This window comes from Macrobrachium rosenbergii, chromosome 42 (assembly GCF_040412425.1).
Source record: "Macrobrachium rosenbergii isolate ZJJX-2024 chromosome 42, ASM4041242v1, whole genome shotgun sequence".
Lineage (NCBI taxonomy): Eukaryota > Metazoa > Arthropoda > Malacostraca > Decapoda > Palaemonidae > Macrobrachium > Macrobrachium rosenbergii.
The window spans coordinates 28147220-28174859 of record NC_089782.1 but is presented as its reverse complement, the minus strand read 5'-3'; the positions used below and the strand labels follow the sequence as shown (position 1 = coordinate 28174859).

General features: G+C 38.8%; 1 protein-coding gene across 17 annotated transcripts in view; it reads right to left on the bottom strand.

Moving 5' to 3' along the window:
* The window catches only part of LOC136828121 (protein draper-like), a 321250-nt gene that overhangs the window by 233742 nt on the left and 59868 nt on the right, over positions 1-27640 (bottom strand). The window contains exon 1 of one of the 17 annotated variants that reach the window (XM_067085911.1): positions 10103-10445. The exons of 14 other annotated variants lie outside the window; for them this stretch is intronic. The gene's annotated coding sequence lies outside the window, so the exon portion shown is untranslated. Of the gene's footprint in view, positions 1-10102; positions 10446-27640 lie in introns of those variants that run through there. 2 more of the 17 variants (XM_067085908.1, XM_067085899.1) reach the window with 2 other exon arrangements.

Genomic DNA, 27640 nt, shown 5'->3' with positions numbered 1-27640 from the left:
TGCCTCTGGGAACTCTCGGGTTTCATAGGCTGGGCGAAAGGTCTTTCACACTGATAGGTGAAACAAACAAATTATTATTATTATTATTATTATTATTATTATTATTATTCAGAAGATGAATCTTATTCATTATATGGCACAAGTCCATAGGGACCACTGACATTATTATTATTATTATTATTATTATTATTATTATTATTATTATTATTATTATTATTATTATTATTATTCAGAAGACGAACCCTATTCATATGGAACAAGCCCACAGGGACCACTGACATTATTATTATTATTATTATTATTATTATTATTATTATTATTATTATTATTATTATTATTATTATTATTCAGAAGATGAACCCTATTCATTATATGGAACAAGCCAATAGGGACCACTGACTATTATTATTATTATTATTATTATTATTATTATTATTATTATTATTATTATTATTATTATTATTCAGAAGATGAACCCTATTCAAATGGAGCAAGCCCACAGGGGCTATTGACTCGAAATTCATATTATGGTGTTCATAAGGAAGAAGTAACATAAGGTAATGGAAAATACAGAATGGTGTGGATTCTATATATATGTCTTTAGACGTCCAACGTCTATACACCATCCAATTTTTAATAATTATTTGTGTATGCATGCAGACACTCACACTACAAATATACATACACACATACATATACAAACAAAAATTTAGTGTAATGGACAAAAACTTGTTATACATACCGGCAAATGGAAATATTCAACACACAATCACGTGTTTCACAGAAATTTCTGACTCACATCGGGATCGAACCCAGGTCTCTCATATGAGTATAAATGATTACCACAAAAGAAATAAACTTGAAAGACTCCTATATTAAACAACAACAAAAAAAAAAAACACGGAAATGTGTATTCACACAGGCTAGGTATTCCCATAAAAAGGCCTTCATGCACTAAAACGAAAATTCCCTTCCAACAATATTTTTCTAAGTCTCTAAAAGGTATAACTAAAAAAAAAATAATAGTCCACATTTCTCCTTTGAAGGAAGTAAAATAGAATCTTGAAAAATGGCATAACTAAAATTTAATAAGTCTCAAATATCGACTGAAAGAAACGTCTTACGTAGAAGCTGAATCTTCCTGCAAAGATACCCAATACAATGTAGCCTCTAAAATATTATACAAACTTTTAACTAAATAAAAAAAAACTCTAACAAAAACTGAACTTTCCTACAGAGAAAAACTACTAAAAAGGCTTCTTCATCCTTTCTGTTTAGTAACTGTATCGTTACAGAAAAACCTGAAACCGCGGGGCCCAGTTTTTCTCGAAAAGGGAGAGGAACCGTTCTCCTCGGGTTCTGTAAACCGGACACCAGCTATGACACAAACAATGTTACCAAGAAATGGTGCCCTCCTTGGTGTAGGTCTCTTGTCATTTTGCCGAGTTGGGCAAAAAAATTAATTACGTTATAGAAGCATACGGCGGATAATTATATGTCGCTTGTAATTTTTACTGAAGTGAAACAAATTAAAAAAGAATTATTATAAATGTCACAGCTGTAATTTTACTGAGGTGGACAAAATCAAAATAAAATAATTACGTTATAATTGTAAAAGACAGACAATTATTTGTCTCTTGTAATTTTTGCTGAGGTGGACAAAATGGAAAAAAAAAATTATTTCTTTGAGGCTGTAATTTTGTCGAGATGGACAAGATAAACGGATAATATTTGTTTCGTGTAATTTTACTGAGGTGAAAAAAAAAATAATTACGTTATAACTGCATAAGACAGACAGTATCTGTCTCTTGTGATTTTGCTGAGGAAGATAAATTAAAATTGAATTAATCTAAATTGCGTTTTTAGATTATCTCATAATTTTGCTGGTGGAAAAAATAAAAAGAAATCAATCTGAATTAGGCTATTACGTCATAGCTGCATAAGAAGGACAATTATAGCAAGAAATGGTGCCCTCCTCAGCGTCAGTCTCGTGTAGTTTTTGCTGAAGTGGACAAAAAATAATTATTAATATGAATTATGTTATTAAACGTTATTGCTGCATTAGGCAGACAATTATAACAAGAATGATGCTCTCCTTAGTGTCCGTCTCTTGTAATTCTGCTGAGGTGGACAAAATAAAAAAAATAATTGTTATAGCTCCTTAAGACAGACAGTTGTGTGTGTGTGTGTGTGCGTGTATGTGTTAACTTTCTCTCTTTCTCCGCTTGTGTGAGTGTGTATGTGTGCGTTTGTTTGTTTCTCTCTCTCTCTCTCTCTCTCTCTCTCTCTCTCTCTCCCTTGTGTGTGTATTTTTGGCTGGATCTCTCTCGCTCTCTCTCTCTCTCTCCCATATGTGTGTTAACTCTCTCTCTCTCTCTCTCTCGTATGTGTGCGTGTGTGTGTGTGTGTGTGTGTGAACACTCTCTCTCTCGCTCTCTCTCTCTCTCCCATATGTGTGTGAGTTAACTCTCTCTGTCTCGTCTGTGTGCGTGTGTGTGTGTTAACACTCTCTCTCTCTCTCTCTCTCTCTCTCTCTCTCTCCCCGTGAATGTGTGTTAACTCTCTCTCCGTGAATGTGTGTGCGTTAACTCTCTCTCTCTCCCTCTCTCCGTGAATGTGTGTGCGTTAACTCACTCTCTCTCTCTCTCTCTCTCTCTCTCTCTCTCTCTCTCTCTCTCTCTCTCTCTCCTTTCGCCCATGTGTGTGTGTGTGTGGCCCAAAGCCCCCTTAAACCGAAAGTGGGAAGTCTAAATCCGCCCTTTTATCTCAGAGAGAGAGAGAGAGAGAGAGAGAGAGAGAGAGAGAGAGAGAGAGAGAGAGAGAATCCAGAGGGACCGAGTTCCAAAAGGCGCACCAGGCCACAGCATTATCATACTCCGATATTTATGTTTATTGGGGCCGAAGTCAAAACCCGAAAATATGTTGAGGGGCCCAGGACCACCCCGAACCCCCGAACCCCCTGCCAAAAAAAGGGAGAGAAGAAAAAAAAACAAATGGATATGTAAATACCTTCTCCAATATTCGCAAACAAAAACATTTTTCGTGGGATGTTTTTCTTTTCTTTTTTTTTTCTTTTTTTCCTCTCCAGCCTGGCCTCTATATGAAAATGATGGAAGAGAGATTTGGCTCCCACGAGCATGCGCGAGCGCGCACATATTTTCATATGTATGCCGGTGATGTACCGACGTGTATGAGCGAGCGCATGATGTGATTTTGGTGTGGATGTGAAATGTGTAATATATATATATATATATATATATATATATATATATATATATATATATATATATATATACATATACATATGTATATGTATATATATAATATAGCCTATATATATTATGAACATTACAAAATTAATAAACCGTTTTTTCCCCTGACAGATATAGCCCACCAAAAATCTGAACCATCAGTCAAAATAACACTCATAACTACAGCCAAGTACTGATGATAAAACTAATTACCCACCAATTTCCTAAGGGAACAAAAATCAGCCATACATAACTGAGGTAAACTTCTTCAATAAACTTCTAAAATGCTAATCCCCTCAAAATTAAAATATGGCCCACGTATTTATCTCCTTTATGAAAGCGGGGGAGGTGAGGGGGAGGGGAGAGGGGGAGGAGGATTCCTTAATAGACTAAATGCTAATCGATCCTTAATCATTAAAAGTTTTAGGGGGGGGGAAGTCGACCTTATTAGCATATGCCCTTCCATCAAAAGATATTAATGTGCCTCGGGCTAAAAAAAAATGAAAAAAAACCGAAGGACCTCAAAATTTCAAACTTTCGGTCCGAGAATAATGGAATGGGATGGGTTATACAGAGTTTAGGCCAAAGGCCAAACGCTGGGGCCTGTGAGGTTATTCAGCGCTGAAAGGGAAATTGAGAGTCAAGGAGGTTTGAAAGGCGTAACAGGAGGAAAACCTCAAAGCAGTTGCACTATGAAATAATTGTTAGGAGAGGGTGGATAGCAACAAGATGGAAGAAAGATAATATGAATGGAGGTACAGTAAAAGGGACGAAAGGGGTTGCAGCTGGGGGCCGGAGGGACGCTGCAAAGAACCTTTAGCAATGCCTACAGTGCATCCCGTGAGGTGCACTGGCGCCACTACTCCCCCGGAGCGTTTGATAAGACGCTGAAAAGTTTCGAACCAGGATGGTGTTTAAAGTAGATTTTTTTTTTACATTATCTTCTATTAGCTTAATTCATTCGTGACTTATGGACTGACTTAACATAAATGGTGTTCAAAGTAGATATTTATCTTCTGGGCTGACTTCATGCAAATGCTACTGAAATGTAGATTTGTCTTTTATTAGTATATATTACCAATGAATTATCGACTGATTTTAATGTCGAAATACTCTCTCTCTCTCGGTGTGTATGTATGTATGTATGTATGTATGTATGTATGTATGTGTATGTATGTATTATATATATATATATATATATATATATATATATATATATATATATATATATATATATACATACATATATATATATATATATATATATATATATATATATATATATATATATATATATATATATATATATATTCATGGTCGGACGGGTCTGGCGTGTTTTCAGAAAGAGAGGCTTTATATTGTTAAGTTTTAATGTTGAGAGATTCAGTATCTCTCTCTCTCTCTCTCTCTCTCTCTCTCTCTCTCTCTCTCTCTCTCTCTCTCTCTCTCTCTCGGTGTATATATACTGTATATATACACATATATCGAGAGAGAGAGAGAGAGAGAGAGAGAGAGAGAGAGAGAGAGAGATACGAGACACATCTCAACATTAAAACTAACAATACAAAGCTGTCCTTCCGAACACATGCCACCATACCCGTGCGACCATAAAATATCCTGTCGCGGAATTCAAAGGAAACATATAAATTTGCAGAGTTCGTTTTTCATGAGAATTCAGTTGAGTTCGCGTCCCTCCGTTGACAAATTCATGCGTCAGCCGTTGTCCGTTTATTTGGGCTTGAAGTAAAAAATAATGGAGAGACAGAGGCTAGTGCATTAACAGAGAGAGAGAGAGAGAGAGAGAGAGAGAGAGAGAGAGAGAGAGAGAAATTTACATGAGCAAGTCGCAGACACTTTGGTTGCATTTACACACACAAACATAGAGAGAGAGAGAGAGAGAGAGAGAGAGAGAGAGAGAGAGAGAGAGAGAGAGAGAGAGAATTCATTTACACACAAGAGACACATACACTGGTTGGATTTATATACACACGGTGGAGAGAGAGAGAGAGAGAGAGAGAGAGAGAGAGAGAGAGAGAGAGAGAGAGAGAGAGTCATTAACACGAACAAGAGACAAACACCTTGGTTGCATTTACCCATACACACACCATGTGGAGAGAGAGAGAGAGAGAGAGAGAGAGAGAGAGAGAGAGAGAGAGAGAGAGAGAGAGAGAGCATCATCATCAAGCGATTGGCATCAACGTGACATTAATGAAGCTTACACTGACTGGCGTCCAATCCCCCCTCCCCCCCCCGCCCCCACACCCCTCTCACCCCCACAACAGCAACTCCCAAACTCCCATATCACTGGGGACTGCGGACTTGAGACGAGTGGGAGTAGAAGAACCGGTTGGGGGGTGGGAGGGAGGGGACGGGATTTGGAAAGGATTATCCCTTTAAATCAATATCCAAGACTGACTGATTGATTGATTAGTTTATCAAAATTGCGTCACAATGACTGATTGATTAGTTTATCAAAACTGCGTCACAATGACTGATTGATTGGTTTATCATAATTGCGTCAATGCTCCTCATAGTCAATATTCAAAATAGACTGATTGATTAGTTTATCATAACTGCGTCACAATGACTGATTGATTAGTTTACCATAATGGCGTCAATGCTCCGCATAATCAATATTCAAGAGTGATTGATTTATTGATCAGTTTATCAGAATTGCGTTACACGCTACCCAGAATCAATATTCAAGACTGATTTACTGATTAATTAGTTTATCAAAACTGCGTCACACGCTACTCAGAATCAGTATTCAAGATTCACTGATTAATTAGTTTATCAAAACTGTATTCCAGGCAACTAAAGGTTAATATTCAAGATTGATTGATTAATTTATCAAAACTGCGTCACGCGCTACTCAAAGTTAATATTTAAGACTGACTGATCAGTTTATCAAAACTGCGTCACACGCGAATCAGAATCGACTTTCAAGATTGCCTGATTGATTAGTTTATCAAAACTGAGTCACAGAATCGCAGATCATCGACTGATTGGTTGCTTTATTACGTCTATCAAACTGATCGACGCCGGTCACTATTAAAGTTGTGTGTGCAGAGGTTTTTTTTCTTTTCTAAGTGTAAATTATATTGAAAATTGTAAAACTGCTGGTAAAGCTGAAGGGGATGGTACTAAACACGGCGGCCATTTTGCACGTCAACTGGTAGTTATCGAACCAGAGGGGAGAGGTAGTTGGCCTCAGTTTTACCTAATTGCTTTGCAGCACGTGCGAGTTTCCTGCGATCGATCCTAAGGGGAGGTAGTCGACTGCAGCGGGTTGCAGTTATGGTGGAAGTGAGTGTATGTAATTATATATGTATATATATATAATGAAACTTTTTTATCACACCATGATTTATATACAATCATGACGCTACAAATGTCGCTTAATATAAAATTCACGCTTATCACTTATAAATTCCCCTTCGGTGATAATTCCCCATCGGGGATATTCCCGAGGTAGCGTGAATTTGATATTAAGCGACATTTGTAGCTTCATGATTGATATATATATACAGTAAGTATATGTATATATATATAGCCTATATATATATATATATATATATATATATATATATATATATATATAATATTTATATATATATACATAAACTCCAGCTACTTCCAAACTTCAAACATTATACATATTTAGACGGATTAAGACGTCATAGGTATGACGAAAGTAACCAAACAAGAAAAAATTAAATTCCAATAATCTAAAAAAAAATTATTAATTCTGATCATTTGTTTAATAACTCGACAAGAACACATTCGCAGAAATCACCTCACTGCTAAGGCTAGGACAAAGTCGTCAGCATCACTCCTTTTGACCAGGACAGAAACAAAAGAAAGGAAGTATGCAATACTGAATCTATTGGACATAACAGGGTACAGACATCACGGGGTCAGAGAGAGAGAGAGAGAGAGAGAGAGAGAGAGAGAGAGAGAGAGAGAGAGAGAGAGAGAGCACTCATGAATGGTATCTTGTCGAGGTTCCAGCCACAATTGTAACTCGTGACGTTAACATTTTTCTCTCTCTCTCTCTCTCTCTCTTTCTCTCTCTCTCTCTCTCTCTCTCTCTCTCTCTCCCCTGAAAACCGGTATAGAGAAAATTCGAATGATGAAAAGTAAATTCCCAGAAGAGAACAAAAGGCTAAACCGAGGAAATACAAGGAGAGAGAGAGAGAGAGAGAGAGAGAGAGAGAGAGAGAGAGAGAGAGAGAGAGAGAGAGAGAGAGAGAGAAGACTTGGGTAGGGAGGGGAAGGGATGATATGTCAGTGGGTGGGTGAGTGGTGAACGAACTGACGAGATGAAGGACGCATAAGAAGAGAGAGAGAGAGAGAGAGAGAGAGAGAGAGAGAGAGAGAGAGAGAGAGAGAGAGAGAGAGAGAGAGAGAGTCATATAACTATGAAAGCCGGTATAAAGAAAATTCGAACAATGAAAAGTAAATTCCCAGAAGAGAACAAAAGGCTAAACCGAGGAAATACGAGAGAGAGAGAGAGAGAGAGAGAGAGAGAGAGAGAGAGAGAGAGAGGCTTGGTTAGGGGTGGGGGAATTGATGGTGCTTTGGTGGGTGGGTGGGTGGGTTGAACGAGCTGACGAGATGAAGCATACATAAGAGAGAGAGAGAGAGAGAGAGAGAGAGAGAGAGAGAGAGAGAGAGAGAGAGCAGCAGCAGCAGCAGTTGCACGCGCGTGCACCTCGTTATGTATATATGCAAAGTGGATTCCCCCTCCCCCTGGCCTTCCAATTTTAACGCCCCCTGACCCAAAATGCAAAAACGGAAAGCCTTCAGAAGCCAGCCCCCAAAAACCCCAAATGTGGGTCCTCCGAAAAAAAAGGCGATAAGAAGGGATCCTTCTGCATAGGCGATCAACAACAACAACGAAGGGGGGGGAGGGGAGGGGGGTGGTATCTCTCGGCCCCACTCTGCAATTTTTCTGCAATATTGCAAGACCAGACTGTTGAGAGAGGCAGTTTTCACGGTTTTACATTCGTTCAATCTTTTTTTTTTTATTCCTTTTTGTCTCTCTTTTCTTCTATCTGATGTCTTCATGCTTTCTCAAGATTCTGAATTTTCTGTGGGCCCGTGCTGCCTCCTATAAGCCGATGGTGCAATCTGCTTTGCTGAGGTGCAATATCATGCAAAACTATACGTTTTTTCTCTAAACCGACTGTAAAAATATTTCAAGTTTTTAGTTATTTGATTAATCGTATTATTATTATTATTATTATTATTATTATTATTATTATTATTATTATTATTATTATTATCATTATTATTTAAAAAATACTCATAGTAGCATGTGTCTTAAAATGGAGAAACAAATGCACAGTTTATATATATATATATATATATATATATATATATATATATATATTTAAAGATAAAACTGTACAGATAGCTTCCCGAAAGCTATCTGTACATTTTTATCTTTAAATATATGTACATATACGTACTTGTGGATTTTTCTCCATTATTATTATTATTATTATTATTATTATTATTATTATTATTATTATTATTATTAATCAGAAGATTAACCCTATTCATATGGAGCAAGCAGACCACAGGGGCCATTGACCTGAAATTCAAGCTTCCACAGCTTATTATGGTGTTCATTGGAAAGAAGTAACGGAAGGTACTGGGAAATGCAGAAAGAGGAGAAAATTTATTAGAAAAATTGATAAATTAACAAGAACATATAAATTAGCATCAAATTCCAGACCAATTTCATTAAATGTACAATTAACAACTTTGAAATCCACACGCGACCTAAACTGGTGAACGAACTGTGACGACATTTCCGGTTAAACATTACAAAAACTTCAGCTCGCTACGTTACTTTCATTTCCCTCAAGACACTCTCTCTCTCTCTCTCTCTCTCTCTCTCTCTCTCTCTCTCTCTCTCTCTCTCTCTCTCTCTTGCTGAAGCACAGGTCCTCAAAAGTTTGCTATCAAGCCCTTCAGCATTTCTCCAGGGATTCCGAGCCATACTTGCTTTAATGTTACCTCCTGCTTTGGGGGAATGATGATCATTTGAGCAAGGTTCTAATTCCAAGATTTTAAAGCTGCTATCTCAATTGCAACTCTCTCTCTCTCTCTCTCTCTCTCTCTCTCTCTCTCTCTCTCTCTCTCTCTCTCTCTCTGTTCACTTTTCTTTCTCCATTCCTCCTATTTGTTTTCGTCACATTTGTCCAACTCGCTTTTTTCTCGCCCTCATTCCTTCGGAACATCTATCGATTTCATCACTTACAACATTAGCAATTAAATGTTAATTACCGTTCCTCAATCTCCCATTTAGACGCGATTCACTTTCAGGTCCCCGATCTCTCTCTCTCTCTCTCTCTCTCTCTCTCTCTCTCTCAACTCGACGAAGGGTTGATCTCCATCTTACTTCCAATCCCATTTATTTCTATCACGCCCCGTCCCAATTACGATTCCCTTTCGGACTGTACTTTTTCCCAACCTCCCAATCTTCTCTACGATCTTGCAGGAGAGAGAGAGAGAGAGAGAGAGAGAGAGAGAGAGAGAGAGAGAGAGAGAGAGAGAGAAAGCGCTCCTCCTTCAGAATCGCCCCATTTGAGTTAATTGGATGTAAGCTGTTTCATCAAGGGTAGCGATTGCTGCCAATGGCTTTGGCCGTTATGTCGCATTTTGAATGAATAACTTTTTTTTATTCTGACTTGCGGTAATTTTAATGTTTGGTCCAAGGTCTATAATTATCTACAGACCTTGGTTTGGTCATTCTCGAGACGTGGAAACATTTGCACACTGCCAATGTTAAAAATGACTCTCGCATTCCTTACAATCAAAATACTTGGTGGAATAAATACCTTTGAATTCTTGGTGAGCAATTCGTCAATTCGCCCAGTTATCAGATTATTCCATAACTTAAATTCAGCATTGCACAAGAACTTTCGAAAATATATAGCTCTTCAAAATAGCAATCGATATCGGCGCAATAATACAAGATTCTTAACAAATCAAATTACGTCACGACACTAGATCTTTTGGTCACGCTGCTCCACTATCGAAACACTGCCAGCGTACTCACTCCTACCACAACTTCTTTCAAACTGCCACGGCACCCAAGGCAACGGAGTTACACAGGTCTTCGATGGACAAAAGCTCCCCTCTCACGCATGCGAGAAGTCCTTTACTCATCTTGTCCAGACTTTCTGGCCTGCAGAACGAAAAACCGGATGCTTACTAGGCTATCTGAGTCATTCAGGTTGTCGCTGAGAGAAGGCGGTGGTGACGTCACGGCTCCCAAACCTCTCCCGGTGACGTCACGGCACCCCTCAGGCTAAAGCACTGGCGTCTCAGGAATGCCAGGTGGAAATTGACGACCACTTTCACTTAGCAACTGCGGGTCTCCTTGTTCCTGTTCCCGTTGTTGTAACTACGAGTTCCTCGTTGTTGTTGATGTTGCAGCAATTACACTTCTCCCTCGCCGCTTTGGTTAAGTTGTCTTATAATTGCATTTATCTCTTGTTGTTGTTGTGGCACTCTTATTGTCGCTGTTGCAAAGGCAACACTAATGACTGTTGTTGTAACTGTCTCCTATTGTTTCGCAAATTCCGCTGGCCTTACGTCAGCATAGGGTTTGGTTCCATGAACGGCAATTAAAACAGATTCTTGCACGAAACGCTGCGCATTTATCTGATGGCTGAAGTAGCACAGCATCAACCATCATGTACTCTACATTCGCTAAGCTAAACATTCTTGTATTTACCATTACGATTCCTATATCAGACGTGAAGTCTACAAGCATCAAACGATAATTTTCAATTAGGGAAGTACGCCCTGGAGGCACAGAGGAGACTATCTCGAATATCTTCGAGTAATTGTTCATACTCTGGTCACAATACTTTCTAGCTTCTAAAGTAACTTATTCAAGCTCAAAAAAATGTTATTAACATTCCAGGCAATATATTCTCGACAAACCAATTTTACCGTAACCTATTTTTGCTTCAAATATGAAAGCACTTCAAGGCTGATAGTAGTCAAGTTTTAATTTTCATGAAATAACAGCAACACTGACAGAAATTTCCCAACAGGAAGAGCCAACGAAATCTCTTTTGAGTGTTTGTGTTTTGAAGTAAATACATCCGAACTATTCTCGACAGCAAAAATCGATGACCTCGGACGACCTTTCCTAGATTATGTTATTGAAGCTCACTGTACACAAATATGTCGCGACTGAGAGAGAGAGAGAGAGAGAGAGAGATTCTGACAACCTTTCCTGGATTGTTATTGAACCACACTGTACACAAATAAGATAAGTCCCGAAAGAGAGAGAGAGAGAGATTCTGACAACCTTTCGTGGATTGTTATTGAACCACACTGTACACAGATACGATATGTCCCGACAGAGAGAGAGAGAGAGAGAGAGAGAGAGATTTTGACAACCTTTCCTGGACTGTTATTGAACCACACTGTACACACAAATATGCCCCCCCGACAGAGAGAGAGAGAGAGAGAGAGAGAGAGAGAGAGAGAGAGAGAGAGAGAGAGAGAGATGCTGACAACCTTTCCTGGATCGCTACTGAACCACACTGCACACAAATATGTCCTGACAGAGAGAGAGAGAGAGAGAGAGAGAGAGAGAGAGAGAGAGAGAGAGAGAGAGAGAGAGAGCATTATTATGCCGCTTTGAAGAGCAAAACGTACTGACTCGGGGGGTATATAATAACATCACAATACGACTGACCTTCACCTAAACATGATTTTTACGTCAACACGAGTCTCGGTGGGAGGGAAAAATCCCAAAAGCATTGAAGTCTCAACAAAAGCCGCAGTCGATATCTGCGCCGCGTTCGAACACATGACCTCGCATGACCTTTTCCCGCGATCGTAAACAAACGCAAAATAGATTCGTGAGCAGGTTTTGAAACGACAAACAGGACAACGCCCATTTAGAAATTCGGTAAAGGGGTAGAGTTACATAGGACAGCCCCCGTAGGCCAGTAATAATAATAATAATAATAATAATAATAATAATAATAATAATAATAATAATAATAATATTGAAAAAACAAATCCACAGTTATGCATATGTACATAGCCTATACATAACTGTGGATTTGTTTCTCCATCTGAAGACTCATGCTATGAATAATAATAATAATAATAATAATAATAATAATAATAATAATAATAATAATAATAATAATTTGGGTCTCAGGTGGAGATAGAATACAAGATGTGTGTTTATACACACACACACACACACACACACACACACACACACACATATATATATATATATATATATATATATATATATATATCCTATATATACGGATTATAAACACTCTAGGTTAAGAAAGGTATTAAAGGCACCTAAAAGTATCTACAGATAATAAGATTTCTCTCTTCGCTTTAACAGTCTTCAAATGACTGTAACCGATCCTACTATAGTCCTGAACAAGCCTTGACAATTTCCCTAAGCTGTCAAAATATGGAAAATGTATCACAAGACTAACGTAACCATTTCAATGCCCCGAAAACATGTTGTTTCACAACCTATAAAGAAATCCTTCTGAGCTCTACGTCCGGCAGCACTGTACCTCCGGGGTTATACAGTACGATATTACTCCTTAGTCTCTCCCTCCCTAACCTTGCAAAATTTTGTATGATCTCACCTGCAAACGCCTTCAGGATGTAATGACTAATTTGGTTTTTGTGGAATGGTGTGGCAACTACGATGGTTATCAGCAAGGACCTTCAAGGGATAAGAGGTGGTGATGAGACTCCAGAATTGGCGAAATATGGCGTGATGAATGAAGGGACATGTCAGAAATTTAGACAATATGAAACCACGCCTGAAATTGTTCAAACCACACACCTGGCAAAACCACACTTAAAGTATGCTGTACGATATGTTCCCAAGTAAATTCCCCTCCCTCACCCCCATCCCACCCCACCCCTCCTTTCCCATCCCCACTTTTTTTTTCGGTTAGAATCTTTACGGCCACTCAAGGCACCCCTGAAAAAGTAAGAGAACACTTTCAAGGGACATGGCAGGTGGGGAGGGGGGGGAAGAGAGGGGAAGGTGTTCAGACTGAGAGAGAGAGAGAGAGAGAGAGAGAGAGAGAGAGAGAGGGGGAAGGGGCAGGGGGAAGAGGTGTTGAGACTTGCCTCCTTTGAAATGTAAATCTTGAGCTTTGACATTTCTCTTTCCTTCGAGCGAGAAGGCTGAGTATCCAAAGACGATGCTCCACAGTGAGAGAGAGAGAGAGAGAGAGAGAGAGAGAGAGAGAGAGAGAGAGAGAGAGAGAGAGAAATATCCCAGAGTAGTTCGTCTGTCACGTTAGGAGTCTCCAGTGTCTTTTGAAACTTGAAAGATAAATGTTCAGTTTTTACTAAGAACCAAAGCGAGGGACCAGAATAAAAGCCTTTGATGTTCTTCAATGTTAAAAAAAATAATAAAACGTCCATAATTCTTTATTAACACTCAAAGCAAGAAAACGTCTGGAAGTATTTCGTCTGGTAAGTTCGTAAGTCTTAATTTGTCATTGTCAGAATAGGTAACTTTGTAAGTCTTGATTTTCACTGTCAGAATAGGTAACTTTGTAAGTCTTAATTGTCACTGTCAGAATAAAGTTTATAATTTGAGTCTTGATTCAAACTCGATTGTTGTTTAATTATCGAGAAAATGCAGGTTTGATTTTATGATTTACCTTATCATGAAAACGAAGTTACTATATTTGGGATTTTTTTAAAACAACCGCAATAATTTATCTGGTCAAAACTATCAAATTTCACGGTGAACGAAAGGAAATATTCTTACATGCTCCTCTACCACAAATATGTTCACAGACCTCTGCATCATTCATCAACAAGCACCAACTAGCAGTCTATCAGATATTTCAGAACTTTGAAAGAAAAGTTCAACGTTAAAATTGAAGTTTTTGAAACTTCTCCAAATATTTTAGACAATACTTTAGTAATCGCACTGAATTTTTAATAACACTTAGAATGCGACAAACTGTAAAGAATTTACTTGAAAGCCTTTGAAACAAACTGTTCAACAAGTTAAATTTAAAATACTGCATCAAAAAAGTTTTAAAATACTGCATCAAAAAAGTTTTAAAATACTGCATCAAAAAATTTAAGTTTTGAGGACACAAACTATTATTCCTCGGTAAGGGCAGTGAAATCATCATCTTGGCTACGCCCATTCAAACCAGTCAGCTAAGTTTGCTCACGAGAGAGAGAGAGAGAGAGAGAGAGAGAGAGAGAGAGAGAGAGAGAGAGAGATTCGTATGAATGGATTACCCAAGGTTAGTCTAGCCTCCTAGTCGAGAGCCTCCCGTTCTGATGGTATACTGTACACGCTCTCTCTCTCTCTCTCTCTCTCTCTCTCTCTCTCTCTCTCTCTCTCTCCACAGGAGCTGCGACCCACAAAGCTCGGTTAAGAAATAGCTACCAAATTTACTGCTTACCATCAGTTGGTGAGCTAACAGCGCTTACCTAAGCGCACAGAGAGAGAGAGAGAGAGAGAGAGAGAGAGAGAGAGAGAGAGAGAGAGAGAGAGAGAGAGAGAGAGAGAGCGAGCACTTTATGACGCATCCGAGGCGAACTTCCTTTTCCTTGATCTCAACCACATTCCAGCGAAACTCCAGAGGAGCGTAACTAAAAATATACTACGCCTTCCCCCCCCCCTCTTACCACTCCAAACCTTCCCATCATATACACCTCCCCACCTCCCCTTCCCTGTCATAAAAACACATTGTCAATCGCACCTTTTTAAAGCTCCCGTCTCGAAGCGGTGACGCACGGACGCTGCGTCACACTCCTTCGGTATTACGCATCTGGAATTCGTCTTCCAGGTTGCGTCAGTTTTCCAGGAATCGGCTTGTGAGAGTTGCTGGATCACTGTCACCTTACAATGATGCGTTGACAATCTGGACCGGAGATCCAAGTTGCGTAAAAAATTAGGTCCATTTTGTCTCGATTCAAGATGGAAATAAAAAATGAGGGATACGTGCAGGAAATAAATTATCGTGCACGTGTCCATTCCTTCTGTCAAGACAAAAAAAACTGAACAAGGAAAAAAAACACACACGACAAAGAAAAAAAAAATAAAACCACGCAACAAAAATTAAATCTCGATTTCCTAGAGAGACGAAACACATAAGACGTGAAATGTTGTAATCATTTATTCATCACTAATTACAGAAAAAGAAAAATGCGCCGATGTTCCTTCGGCGCAATCGAGTTTCCTGTACAGTCGCTACAGCGTATAATCAAGGCAACCGAAAATGGATCTATTTTTCGGTGGTCTCGGTATAATGATGTATAAGCCGCGGCCCATGAAACTTTAACCACGGCACGATGCTGGCATCTCCTATATCGTTGCCAGAAGCACGATTATGGCTCACTTTACCCTTAAATAAAATAAAAACTACTGAGGCTAGAGGGCTGCCATTTGGTATGTTTGATGATTGGAGGGTGGATGATCAACATACCAGTTTGCAACCTTCTAGCCTCAGTAATTTTTAAGATCTGATGGCGGACAGAAAAACTGCGGACAGAAAAAAGTGCGGACAGAATACAGTACGGACGGACAGACAAAGCCGGCACAATAGTTTTTTTTTTTTTACAGAAAACTAAAAATATAATTATTTTACACTGACGAATATAAACTTCCGAGTTTCCTGTTCACCAAGCAATGGATCAGAACTAGGCTACCCAGCTCTGAGAATCCTCAAGAAGAGAGACAGAGAGCTATGCTAGAATTTATTGTTAGATTGAGCTGGCTATATGCCATCACGGGGTCTTGAACCTAGAGTAGCCCATACGAGAGTAATTTGCTAGTCACTCCCATTACGGGTGCAAGTAATCTGCAGTCATTTACCATTTTGATTTAACAGAAAATCCCTAGTCGCTAAACACGTTTTTGATATTAATCTAGTATTTCTAGTGCATTGCTTTTGACACCGTGCAAATAGGCTAATTTGAATACGAGCATAATTAGCATACTGCAAGTGCACAAACGTGACGATTAAATGAAGACGAAAATTTCCTAGAAACAAATATCACCATGACTTTCCTTCCTTTGCGGCGTGACAGTCACCGAGGAAAAGGAATTTAAAAGGGTCATAAAACGAAAAAAAAAAAAAACTTGCCTCTAAAGAGAATTTCAAATCATACTCTCCTTACATATATACGGTGACACTTTCTTCACTGGATACCGTAGATGCAATACATATGGACATACACAATTAAATTTTCTTGGTGGTGTTTACTTTAATAAGTTTAGAATGTCAGTTTAGTCATTGTTTCACGTTCAGGTATCTCGTGACACATTCTCATGCTAGAAGTATATTGCCATTAAGAGGTGCTGTAATTACAAGAACGGTTTCCAGAGTCCAGTCTTATAACCTGAACACCAACTGGCATTTGTCATCAATGTAGCTGCCTTTACTGTTTCTTATTTTATTACGCACAACCAGATCTTGAAGGTTCCCACGACTCTATATTTTAAAGGTTCCCAGGACTCCAGATTTTGAAAGTTCCCGGGACCCTAGATTTTGAAGGTTCCTGGGACTCTAGATTTTGAAGGTTCCCAGGACTCTAGATTTTGAAGGTTCCCAGGACTTTACATTCTTAATGTTCCCAAAACTCTACATTTCGAAGGTTCCCAGGACTCTAGATTCTGAGGGTTCTGGGGACTCTAGATTTTGAGGGTTCTGGGGACTCTAGATTTTGAAGGTTCCCGAGACTCTATGTTCTGAAGGTTCCCAAGACTTTAGATTCTGGAGGTTCCGGCGACTCTATATTTTAAAGGTTCCCAGGACTCCAGATTTTGAAAGTTCCCGGGACCCTAGATTTTGAAGGTTCCCGGGACTCTAGATTCTGAAGGTTCCCGGGACTCTAGATTCTGAAGGTTCCCAGGACTCTAGATTTTGAAGGTTCCCAGGACTCTAGATTTTGAAAGTTCCCAGGACTCTAGATTCTGAAGGTTCCCAGGACTCTAGATTTCGAAGGTTCCCAGGACTCTAGATTCTGAGGGTTCCGGGGACTCTAGATTTTGAAGGTTCCCGAGACTCTATGTTCTGAAGGTTCCCAAGACTTTAGATTCTAGAGGTTCCGGCGACTCTACATTTAAAAGATTCCCGAGACTATATTTTGAATGATCCCGAGACTATATTCTGATGGTTCCAGCTATTCTAGATTTTAAAGGTTCCCGCAACTCTAGATTTTGAAGGTTCCCGCGACTCTAGATTTTGAAGGTTCCCATGACTCTAGATTTTGAAGGTTCCCGTGACTCTTCATTTTCAAGGTTCCCGTGACCCTTGATCTTGAAGGTTCCCAGGACTCTTGATTTTTGAAGGTTCCCAAGACTAGATTTTGAAGGTTGTTCCCGCGGCTCTGGATTTTGAAGGTTCCCAAGACGCTAGACTTTGAAGGTTCCCGGGACTCTAGATTTTAGAGGTTCTCCCGACTCTAAACTTTTCAAGTTCCCGCTGCAATGTGCACCAAAGGCCCACTATGCCCTTCCAATCAATCCCTTTCACGTATTCCAGCAGCGTCCTACAATTCCAAAACACTCCCACCGCCCCTCTCTCTATTCCAGCGGCGTTCCTCATTCCAGGCAATCTCATCGGGGGAAAGATTTCTCGGCCGGCCGCTCCGCCCCGGCGAATTAAACGAATAAAATAAAATTGCGAATCTGAAGGGGGAGAGGGGGAGGAAGTGGAGGAGGAGGGGAGGACTGTTAATATCATCAAGAATCGGACCCTCTATTAGCGCGGAGTTAACGAAAGTTATGCTGGAAGTTAAGGGACCCGGTCGGCCAAGTTATCCGCATTAACCTTCGCGTCGTGACTGCCCCGGGGACAACAGCCGGGCTTCTTGAGATCTTGCGAGTAAAAAAACAGTCGTGAAAATAGAGCCATGGTCGTGGAAATAAGGCAGCGGTCGTGGAAATAAAACAATAGTCGTCGAAATGAAGACACAGCCATGGAAATAAAGCAACAGTCGTTGAAATAAAGGAGCAGTCGTGCAAATAAACCAATAGTCTTGAAAATAAAACAACAGTCGTGGCAATAAAGGAAAAGTCGAGGAAATAAACCACTAATCTGGGGGATGAAAACGCCATTCGTGGAAATAAGGCAACACTCGTGGAAATAAATCAACTGTCGTGAGAATGGAACAACAGTTGTGGAAATAAAGCAATAGTCTTGGAGATAAACCGACAGCAGTGAAAATATGACGACAGTCGTGAAAATAAAAGTAACAGTCGTGGAAATAAAAAAAAAAAAAAGCCGAGCAAATAAAACAACAGCCGTGAAAATAAAAACATTAGTCGTGAAAATAAAAACATTAGTCGAGAAAATAAAAACATTAGTCGAGAAAATAAAACAACATCCGTGAAAATAAAGCAACAGTGGTGAAAATATAACAACACGTGGAATTAAAACAACACGTGGAATTAAAACAACACGTGGAAATAAAGCAGCAGAAGCCTCTTCTTAATTCGTAAATACTCGACGTCACTCCAGCAGGCGGGCCACCAACGGATTTTCTGTCCATTATCTTAATACATCAACCGACCGATGACTTCCGGTTGCTTTGTAATAGGACCGGAAGTGGTTGATTCATTTTATATCTAACGCAAAATTCCAGGAAGGTTCACGGTGCGTGCCACATATGAGGTGACTGGTGGGTGTGGGTGTGAGTGTGGGTGTGTAAAGAGAGTTGAAAGCACTGCAAAGGATCCCTTTTTTTATTTATTTATTTTTTTTTTTTTTTGTAAAGGTAAGTGAGGCGTCTCTTCGTGTGCTAGTTTCAGCAGTTAAAGGATAATAATAATAATAATAATAATAATAATAATAATAATAATAATAATAATAATAATAATAATAATCTTTTTCAGCAGTTAAAGGATAATAATAATAATAATAATAATAATAATAATAATAATAATAATAATAATAATAATAATAATATTCGTTTTCAGCAGTTAAAGGATATAATAATAATAATAATAATAATAATAATAATAATAATAATAATAATAATAATAATAATAATAATAATAATAATAGTTTTCAGCAGATAAAGGATAATAATAATAATCGTTTTCATCAGTTAAAGAATTATGACAATAAAAAATAATAATAATGATGACTCAACTACATTGTTTCGCCGTATTTAGTGCTGGTCCCTGGAGGGTCAAATGTATTTCGCCGTGTTTAGTACTAGCCCCTGGGGGAATCAAATGTCCCTAAGCGCATTTCGCTAAATGCCTGAAATTTCAGACAGCTCGTGAAATGCCTGGTTTCGCTATCTGCCTGGAACATATGTATACCATTTCAGGATCGTTCGTTTTCCAGCTGATTATGAAACGGCTCTTCTCATAATTTCTGTCTGATAATAGCTATATATACCCACGCCATTCAAGATCTTCCTCACGAATATACCCACTTTCTCGCCATCTCTTTTCTTTCTTTAGTCAACTACAAACCCAAGGGGCCTCCACAGGGAAATCTTAACCTACAAAGTGAGACAAGTTATAGGAAATGGTGATAAATACATAAATTATGAAGGAATGGGAAATAAAAACCGATACAATTGAAATTCAGGAGACGTCAGCAGCAGGAATGAATTAGCTCCTCGCTTAAACATTTGGAATGGAATAGAGGAATATAGAGTTTGGAATATAGGAATACAGAGTTTAGGCCAAAGGCCAAGCACTGGGACCTAAGAGGTCATTCAGCGCTGAAAGGGAAACTGAGAGTAAAAGGTTTGAAAGGTGTAACAGGAGGAGAACCTCGCAGTTGCACTATGAAATAATTGTTGGGAGAGGGTGGACAGCAAGATGGAAAAAAAGATAATATGAATGGAGGTACAATAAAAGGAATGAAAGGGGTTGCAGTTAGGGGCCGAAGGGACGCTGCAAAGAACCTTTAGCAATGCCTACAGTACACCCCGTGAGGTGCACTGGCGGCACTAACCCCCCTACGGAGACTTAAACATTTGGAGATCGGAGGATTCTACAAATTCACTAAATTATTCCACGTTTTAGGTGTAGCCAAGATAAAACACCTAGAAAACTGAAGCAATATTAAACTTGATACTAGAAAAGGACACACTGTTCTAGAATTAGGTTCAATACTGCATAATTTGCCATTCCAAAAGCCCGTAAAGGTACTCTCACAATCCATGAGCGTGTTCACGAAGGCTCAGACGAGAACGCTTTTCCGCGCAATAAACCTTTTCCCAAAGAAATTTAAAACCGAACACACCAACCGGACAATTCCTAATCCAGCGGTAAGCAAGAAAAGAAAATTAACGCTTGGGGAAAAGAACTTCCAGTTCCGTTCTAACAATCTCCTCCCAACATTTTACTTCTGGCAAACTTATGAGAAAAGAAAAGAAAGAAAAAAAGTTTTCCGGTGAGAAAAACACACTCCTCGTGGCGGTTTCAAAAAAAAGAGAAAATTGCTCAACACCAAGCAATTTTGGACTCGAGAATGCTTTTGGAAAAAAAAAAAACACGTAAAAAACTGGGCAAACAAATTATCACGGGCGATGCAATTACAGGGATGTTGTTTTATGAAAAAAAAAAAACTAATAATCTATTCTTGCGGGAAACATATGTTTTAGTTCTGGAGGCAACTTTATATTGAACAAAGGTTTTCATTGAACAATTGCTTTCAATTGAACATTTTCTATTATTTTTTACACATGAAGGGTTGATTAAAATGTATACGCTCTTACGAAAGCAACTTCATAAATTAATAAGGTATTCTAAAAATGTACACTCGTGTAAATGAGTTTGACTTCAAACGAAATGAAGTTGAAACTGTACTATACATGTTATTATACAATTCATGCACTTTTACACAGTTTTTGTTCAGGTAAATAAGATTACTATGTAGGACTTATAAATTAAGCTATTAAAACTGGCAATTCCAATGAATCTTCTACATATACATCGGCAATTCTTTTGAAGTCAAAATAATCTTGAAAAACAATCTGTAAAATAAGGGTGCATCCACACTACAGTAAACATTGTCTTAAACACACGTCTGAAACTTATCGCATGCTAATATAAAAAATAAGTTGAACACAAGTCAAAAACCCTCAGTGGATACCGAATCTTTGGCAAATGCTGGATGCTCGTATAATGCACTGGTTAAATCCACCAGTGAGTCTTTGACTTGTATTCAACATGTTCGTGATGTGTATCCAATACACTTCCAAGTGACTTGTACTCAACATGGTTGTGATGTGTGTCCAATACGTTGTCGACTGACTTGTATTCAACATATTTGTGAGGAGTATACAATGTGTTGCCGACTGACTTTTATTCAACATGTTTGTGATGTGTGTCCAATACGTCGTCGACTGACTTGTATTCAACATATTTGTGATGTGTATACAATGCGTTGCCAACAGACTTGTATTCAGTATGTTTGTGATGTAAGTCCAATACGTTATCGACTGACTTGTATTCAACATATTTGTGATGAGTATACAATGCGTTGCCGACAGACTTGTATTCAATATGTTTGTGATGTGTGTCCAATACGTTGTCGACTGACTTGTATTCAACATGTTTGTGATGTGTATCCAAAACGTTGCCGACTTGTATTCAACATGTTTGTGATGTGTCCAACAAGTTGCCTACGTGTGTTTGTGACGTGTTTTACTGCAGTGTCAACGCACTCTCAAGGAAAAGAGGATACCAGAACACCAACCACAAAATTTTACAAAATCATCCAAACCAAATATTTTAGTAACTTTATCGACCCTCCTCCCTTCTCTCTCTCTCTCTCTCTCTCTCTCTCTCTCTCTCTCTCTCTCTCTCTCCTTACAATATATACCCATCTGATTTCCTGGCATCCACTACTCCAGGCTCATTCCAACTTTCTTACGACGAGACCGACCGTACGTCTCATGGACCAGCTTCTAACCCCCTCCCTCCAACCCCCTCCCCCTTCCACATCTCCCCTCATGCCTCTCTTTCCTTCAGGATATAACCTACCGACGGAGGACCCCTAACAGGGCACCCGCCCCCCTGGGCCAAAACACCCCCGGACCATACTCTTTCCTGCTTCCGAAAAAGTTAGCAAAAACCGCCCCTTTCCGCTGTTAACGCAGAGGTCATATTTCCACAAAAGATTTTCTTTTTTTCTCTCTCTTTAAATGTTGCTAAGCTAAAAGGTTTGTGGTCGTGTAATGTCTTAATAAGCGTCGTGGTTACTTCATTATGGGAGGTAAACATTTAATTAAATCTTCGATTTTATGTACAGTATAGTTAGGCGATGGTAAATCAGATTCAAAAAATTAATATAAATGCCTACAAAAAAATGGTAGTCATTCAATTAAATGAAGGAATTCTGAGATAATGAAAGCCACCCGTGTGAGCACACATACATAAACACACACACACACACACACACACACACACACACACACACAATCGTTAACCACACAAAGGTAATGACATAACGGAAATACACAAAGAAGATGAAAAAGGATTTTCAAATTTCCTCGGTGTGATTATATAACATTAAGCAACCTCTGGAAATCTCCCAAGGGATGGAAAATTACAGGAAATCGGGCTATCTCACAAAACCTACGATTCAATATTTGACTCCGTCCAGGAAGGAAGGACGGAAGGAGAGAGAGAGAGAGAGAGAGAGAGAGAGAGAGAGAGAGAGAGAGAGAGAGAGAGAGAGAGAGAGAGAGAGAGAGAGAGTTCTATAAAAGCCTCAAAATCTAAGACTATATTTGTCTTTACCCATGCACACACACACACACACACACACACAGAGAGAGAGAGAGAGAGAGAGAGAGAGAGAGAGAGAGAGAGAGAGAGAGAGAGAGAGAGAGAGAGAGAGAGAGAGAGCCCTTAAAAAACAGATTCCATATTTGCAATTAATTTGAGATTTAACATGTGCTTTATCACGAGAGAGAGAGAGAGAGAGAGAGAGAGAGAGAGAGAGAGAGAGAGAGAGAGAGAGAGAGAGAGAGAGAGAGAGAGAGATCTATAAAAGCCTCAAACTCTAAGACTTTATATCTGTCTTTACCCACCGAGAGAGAGAGAGAGAGAGAGAGAGAGAGAGAGAGAGAGAGAGAGAGAGAGAGAGAGAGAGAGAGACTGTAAAAAGACCCTAAAAATCATATTCCATATTTGCAATTAATTTGACTCAGACATTGCGTCTATAAGGCCTAAAAGTCTACGGTTTAACATGTGCTTTTATCACGAGAGAGAGAGAGAGAGAGAGAGAGAGAGAGAGAGAGAGAGAGAGTACAAAAGCATCCAGATAAACAATTTATCCCAGGAAACAAAAGAGCGAGCAGCGTAATACCAGAGCTGTGTTGGACATTCTACAGTAGATATTGAATGGATCAATAGAAAGCCACCCCTTCTCTCTCTCTCTCTCTCTCTCTCTCTCTCTCTCTCTCTCTCTCTCTCTCTCTCTTCTCTCGCCTCAGAGAAGGGTTGACGTTCTGTTCTTTTGAACTTAAAATTATTATGAATTATGAAGGAAGAAGGTACATAATGCACACTCGAACAATATGATGAACAAGGAAATTCACATTACAAAGAGAGAGAGAGAGAGAGAGAGAGAGAGAGAGAGAGAGAGAGAGAGAGAGAGAGGTGTAACAGGCTAAAGAAAATTACAGAGGAAAAGAAAATGAGTCATGGAGAACCCTCGAGAAAGGGACCGTGCAAAACGAATGAAAAGGAAGGCAGAGAGAGAGAGAGAGAGAGAGAGAGAGAGAGAGAGAGAAAGAGAGAGAGAGAGAGAGGAAATTATTGCTTGTGTTCTGTAGATGTTGGTACAACGATAACATAATGGACGAGCTGAACAGAGAGAGAGAGAGAGAGAGAGAGAGAGAGAGAGAGAGAGAGAGAGAGAGAGAGAGAGAGAGGAAATTATTGCTTGTGTTCTGTAGATGTTGGTACAACGATAACATAATGGACGAGCTGAACAGAGAGAGAGAGAGAGAGAGAGAGAGAGAGAGAGAGAGAGAGAGAGAGAGAGAGAGAGAGAGAGGTAAAGAACAATATGTCATAACACACGCCAAAGCAACCGACAGACCACTCCATTGAGACAGGAATTTATGTGGCACAGCAAACGGAAACAGGCCGGCCGGATTTTGTTCATAAGCCCGCCCAAGCTCGCGCAATTTTTTCCACCAGCAGCCCTCGGAGAAAATGAATCATTCTTATCAAATAGAGCACAAATAACATATAAAGCGAATCAGGATGACTGTGTTCTTTCCACGGCGCGATGCACAGCGCAGCGAGGTTCCCCAAGGCAGTCACCTGTGACCGACGGCATTTTAGGGTCATAATGCAGCGGATGTGATTGACAGGTTGAATTGCAACGCATATAAGATTTTTAAAATCGTTATGAAATGGAACATACAATGTTGGCCAGAGGCCAAGCGCTAGGACCTATGAGGTCATTCAGCGCTGAAAGGGAAATTGAGAGTAGAAAGGTTTGAAAGGTGTAACGGGAGGACAACCTCGCAGTTGCACTATGAAACAATTGATAGGAGGGGGTTGAGGAAAGTAAGCTGGAAAAAAGAGAAAATAAATGGAGGTACAGTAAAAGGAATGAAAGGGGTTGCAGCTACGGGCCGAAGGAACGCTTCAAAGAACCTTAAGTAATGCCTACAGTGCACCGCATGAGATGCACTAACGGCAATACCCCGTAGGGGTTTAAAATCGTAATAGTGTATGAATATATATATATATATATATATATATATATATATATATATATATATATATATATATATATATATATATATCGCAAAAATTAAGTCTGGAATTACAGTATTTTCATTCAAAACTTAATTTTCCGAAATTACTGAACGGATCTGACTTGGCTACATTACCAAGTCTGCAAGTCATTTGCATGTGCTAATGAAATTAATATGGTGTCACTGTGTCACGATTTTAGAGATTTCCAATTTCTCTGATTAATACAGAATTTGATATCCATCAATTTAGCTTGCTCGAGAGAGAGAGAGAGAGAGAGAGAGAGAGAGAGAGAGAGAGAGAGAGAGAGAGAGAGAGAGAGAGAGAGAGAGAGAGAGCTATTGACAACAAACCATAATAAAACTTGTTACTGATCTCCATTTTTTCTAGGATTTGAAATCCATCGATAAACTTGCTCACGAGAGAGAGAGAGAGAGAGAGAGAGAGAGAGAGAGAGAGAGAGAGAGAGAGAGAGAGAGAGAGAGAGAGAGAGAGAGAGAGAGAGAGAGAGAGAGAATGTTGAGAAATTGGCGAACTTACGGTGAGTGAATTGAGACGGATAAAGGAACTTCAAAAGGAACTGAAGGAGAGAGAGAGAGAGAGAGAGAGAGAGAGAGAGAGAGAGAGAGAGAGAGAGAGAGAGAGAGAGAGAGAGAGAGAGAGAGCTAATAAAAAGCCGTAATAAAATTTTCCTTTATCATGTTATGCTAAGTACCATAATTTATTATCTTGATTTTTTTTTTTTTTTATAAAACAGAGTGACTGTGTCATCAACCGTTCATACTTCTCACCTATAATCTAGTTTATTTCTCTGAATATATTTTTAATGACTTCGACCCTTTTTCGCGCTAAGACTGGACACTTAGCATTCAGTGAAATAGTAAATTAGCAATATAATTAGCTACTAAACTAATTGATCGACTGGTTTATATCAACCAGGACAACAACAAGAAATAAAAAATTAGTCTTGTGAAACAGTGCAAAAAAAATTTTTTTTAAATAAAATAATTCAATTAACTACTATACTAGGCTATGTTAATTGATTTTTTCAGCCTAGCAATAAAATAGGACAACAAAAAAATAAATAAAAAATAATTCTTGTGAAACGACACAAACAACTATAAAGAATATAACAGAATATAGAATTTAGACCAAAGGTCAAGCGCCGGGACCTATGAGGTCATTCAGCGCTGAACCGGAAATTGACAGTAAAAGGTTTGAAAGGTGTAACAGGAGGAAAACCTCACAGATGCAGTATGGAATAATTGTTAGGAGAGGGTTGAGGAAAGTAAGATGGAAGAAAGAGAATATGAAAGGAGGTACAGTAAAAGGAACGAAAGGGGTTGCAGTTAAGGGCCGAAGGGACGCTGCAAAAGAACCGTAAGTAATGCCTACAGTGCACCGCATGAGGCGCACTGACGCACTAACCCAACACCCCCTTACGGGAACAATTATAAAAAAAAAAAATCTAAACCAAATTAACTCAAAAAAAAAAAAAATCTAAATCAAATTTACTCAAGAAAAGATACGGTAATAACTCGAAATCCCCTTCAACACTGTACAAATTTACCTGGAGCCCACCAGGTACCCTGAGCAATTAGCGTGATGAAGGGACAACAAAAGCCGTGTAAACAAACGTTGAGACTTAGGCCCTAACACCAGAGGAAGATTAGAGGAGCCTCCAATAGGATGATGTTATTTTAACTTACAGTCAAACTGCCTTTTTTTTTTTTTTTTAATATTGAGGCCTAAGGGAGGTGCAGCAATGTTCCTGTCAAATATGAGACCGAAATGAAATTCAGAATATGTTGAAACTGTCATTCTTTTAATACAGAGGCCTAAGTGATGTGCAACGTGACGGTCTTGTCAGATATAAGACCAAAATAAAACAAGCAATTGACTCATTTTTTTTTGTTATGGAAGCCCAAGGGAGGTCCACCATAACATTCTTATCAAATATAAGGGCGAAAGAAAACATACAATAGATTGGAACTCATAAGCACGTGAAATAACTGAATAAGATTAACAAAGAAAACGGAAAATAACTGAATAAGATTTACAAAGAAAACGAGCGCTAGCTGAATAACAATAGCAAGAAAAACGAACAATAACTGAATAACATTAGCAAGAAAAACGAACAATAACTGAATAACATTAGCAAGGAAAACTAACAATAACTGAACAATATTAGCACGGAAAACAAACAATAACTGAATAACAACAGCACGAAAAACGAACAATAACTGAATAAATAATAGCAAGAAAAACGAACAATAACTGAATAACATTAGCAACGAAACGAACAAAAACTGAATAACATTAGCAAGGAAAACTAACAATAACTGAACAATAATAGCACGGAAAACAAACAATAACTGAATAACAATAACAAGAAAAACGAACAATAACTGAATAAATAATAGCAAGAAAAACGAACAATAACTGAATAACATTAGCAACGAAACGAACAAAAACTGAATAACATCGGCAAGGAAAACTAACAATAACTGAACAATAATAGCACGGAAAACAAACAATAACTGAATAACAATAACAAGAAAAACGAACAATAACTGAATAAATAATAGCAAGAAAAACGAACAATAACTGAATAACAACAGCAAGGAAA